The sequence below is a fragment of the Papaver somniferum genome, unplaced genomic scaffold (genome assembly GCF_003573695.1).
Source record: "Papaver somniferum cultivar HN1 unplaced genomic scaffold, ASM357369v1 unplaced-scaffold_22, whole genome shotgun sequence".
NCBI classification, from domain to species: Eukaryota; Viridiplantae; Streptophyta; class Magnoliopsida; order Ranunculales; family Papaveraceae; genus Papaver; species Papaver somniferum.
This window is the reverse complement of record NW_020632152.1, coordinates 2,658,678-2,662,127: the sequence shown is the minus strand read 5'-3', so window position 1 is coordinate 2,662,127 and position 3,450 is coordinate 2,658,678. Positions and strand designations below refer to the sequence as shown.

General features: G+C 38.1%; 1 long non-coding RNA gene across 1 annotated transcript; it reads left to right on the top strand.

The window, feature by feature from the left end:
* The first annotated feature begins 223 nt into the window (after positions 1 to 223).
* Positions 224 to 1,000, top strand: LOC113340560. Its single transcript, XR_003355548.1, has 2 exons — positions 224 to 357; positions 539 to 1,000. It is a non-coding gene; the product is annotated as an uncharacterized LOC113340560 (long non-coding RNA).
* The last annotated feature ends 2,450 nt before the right edge of the window (positions 1,001 to 3,450 follow it).

The following is a 3,450-nucleotide window of genomic DNA, read 5'->3' as shown; positions in this document are numbered from 1 at the left end:
TCTTCCCCCCCCCCCCCTTTTTTTTTTCTTAGGACGAAATTTCGTAGAAACAACTCAGTTAATTATCTAACCACCAAATTGAATTGCTTTGTTCTTATTAAGACGAGTAAATACCATACTTATGCACATAATAGCGGTTGGTTGGTTTACGTAGGAAAGTTGTAAGAAGTTTCGTACTAAATATCTCCTATGTATCTATCTCTATGATAAGTGTATATATATAGGAACGTGATCACTGAAACAATAAACTAAGCAGTTCAAATCAATTAAGTTCAGAAAATCGTTCATTTGTGAAAGCTTCCTCATCGACCAATAAGAGCTAATATCAGAAAGATGGAGATCTACAAGCGAAATCAGGTACCAAAACTCTATTTTTTTTCAGAATCTTTCGTTACCCATCCCATAACTGAAACGAAAGAAATGAGAAGAAATGACTTTTGGTATTTAAGCAATGGATACTATATGATATGTATTGTATTTCCTCCCTCTGCTTCTCTTAATAAATGCTTTCGTCCTTTTCAAAAAAAAAATTGTGCAGGGTCCGGCTATTTCTCCAGACAGCGGCTACTCGGCGGGGGACATACCAAATTCACCGCCGGGAACTGCATCATCATCTTATATCCCAATCATTGTTTGGGGATTGTTTGGGTGTCTGTTGGTATCAACATTGGTAGTGGCTATTGTGGTTTTCAACAGGCGAACTGCTGCAGCACGAGCAAATCGTAGCCCAGTTGGAACCCCGTAATGCATCTCCAAGGAGATACTAATAGCACAGTGTGTGTGAGAATAAATGTGTGTGGCTGTTGAGTGAAGAGTCGAGTCATGTTTAAGTAGTTTTCATCTCTGTAACAGAATTATTATCTTTCTTAATATTTGCATACAAAATCGTTCAGCAATGTAGATTCTTATGAATCTAGTATGTTTAACTGAGGATGATGCTCTGGGATTGAATTTGGTGATGGTACTGGTATAAATATTGGAGTTCTCTTTGATGAGTCTACATTCAAATCTGATATAGCCTGGTTTCGTTATCTTTTCCATTGTTTTTCATGTTACTGAATAATTCCATCCTTCTTATTTGTTTGCTGGTTTCAATAATGGGTACTTTTACAAAGTACTGCAATAAGTTACTTCAATTTTGGATTGCTGAAATCAGTTGACGTATTGGTTATTCATGAATAATTCAAGAGTGAAGATTGACAATGAGACAGCATACTTCAAATGCAAAGCAACTACCAATCCTGCTCATATGTTGGTGTAATTCCATCTACTGCAACTCCTTATAATACAGTTCCCTCATCAAATGGCTTTATCATCCACTTTCTGTCTTAGCTCAGTTATGGATGTTTGATTTTTTCTTATGTCAGCAGTATGGGTTTCTTGGGTACTTTTAGGTTTGGCAGTCATATACACAGATATATTATATTTGTTGGTGTTGGTTATGTGTGTCAGTGTCAGGTTCAGATTTCACTTCCTGGAGATGCTAATGTTTCACAGTTCTTCATCTCAGCTTGGTTATCTCTTAAGAATGGTGTAGTTCTGAATTAAATGGTGCAGGTTGCTGGTTCATTTATTTTTTGTGCTGCTATACGCATACTGCAATCCACCTACTTCTATGGTTACACTACTCCTTCCTTGATGATTCGACTAGTGTTGGTTGCTGATATTGTGTATTTCAGAACAAGCATTTTGTATCAATTACATTTATCTTATTATTGTCTCGTTCGACTCACCGTAGCTTATTTACGTGCATCTTGATTAGAGCGAGACCATAATGCAGAATTTGTTGACATAGGATTTCTGGTAGAGCTAGTCGGAATAGTATGTCTTGCATTAGTTCTGATGGGAGTAGACATAGACGGACGGCATTATTTGTTGTTGGGTTCCGGAGGTTATCCATTTCTTGGCTATCCATCATATGCCTTTCGTCCCTTTCCTCAGTGTAAGTGTATAGACAAGTGAGAACCCACTCTTGGTTTGCCTTCCTAAGTAAAGCAACACCCCTCGTGTTTGAAAACCAAAGATGAGAGGATAATTTAAAGAAGACAAAGGGGACTCAACTTTAAGATTTAATCTCTGACAAAGGTCTAGATGGTTACAACTTAGTTTAGGACCAAAGGCCCTGGCAGTCTCATGCTAAGATTTTCATAATATAATAGAAAAAGAAAAGAATACAATGATATAAGAGAAAGGTAAAGTAAGAAAAATATACTGCAGAATATATACTCAGAAGTTAAACTAGAGACAAGGGACAAACATGATGGTAACAGCTTGACAGTGACTCAGGGTGGTATTGTAAGTAGAATGGAGAAACTTGTCTCAATCCCCAGTAGCTTGTTGGGTAGATGGGTGTTGCTGCATCATCAATCATTATATCCTCCTGCATATGTTGTTGAAGAGAAGAACTAGAAGCAGTCTGTGAGATGAGAGTTTGATTGCGAGTGCATTTATACTTTTGAAGAGCAGATCTCTCAAGACTGAATTAGACACAAAGACAGTGCTGACCAGCTGATCAGGTATAACCAAAACATGCTTACGTGCTTTGTCGGCATTGCTAGGAGTTCAACGATAATATTAGATTCACCTAAATCTGGATCTTTATCAACAGGATCATCACGATTCCTAAAATTGTAAATAGTACGAGCCATCTCATTTAGTTCAACTGCTTATGGTAAAAGATGATAAAAGAAAGTAATCCACTGAACAAAACCAGCAAGAATTCCATGAAGAAGAGGTTGTTTCAGGGCAATTTTTACAAAAACACTTACCACAGTGGAATCAGTTGGATTAGCAGCATCTTCAGGATCAATAGCTCGAACCTGACCAAGAAGACTACCCATAGCATAAATAACATCCACGTCACAGACTTAAGGGACTAAATCTTTGATGTCGAGCGAAAAACATTTAGAGCCACAATCAATAGTGTGATAATCCACGTCATAGACTTAACGAACTACCTAGAGACCAAGGCGCATTCTGTAAAATCTCTCTCAACTCCTCTTTAGACTTGAATCTGACCTGGAAAAAGTTTTGAGCAGGACAGCCAACTTGTAAATCTTGATAATGCACCCAGATAGCTTTAGCCTGATGAATAGCAACTCCAATTGGCATTGGTAGATCACGAAAAATCTTACCAACAACATCCCATTTCAACTGCTCAGTACCTCCAGTTAAATCAGCATTAGTAATGAACAAAGTACAGCAGAAATGAGAATTTAATTTTCCCAACAGGAGAAGAAGAAAGACGCAAATACTCCTCGAGCTCATGCTGCTGCTTCTACCCCTTCGAATGCTACTTCTTAAGTTGTTTTTCCTCCGCCTCTTACTGTTTTCGTTCCGCCTGAAGCTCTTTCTCATCCTGCTGCTCCAACATCTCCTTACCCCATATCATATGAGCGCATTTCTGCTCCTCCTAACTCCATATCCAATGAGGATACTTCTACTTCTGCT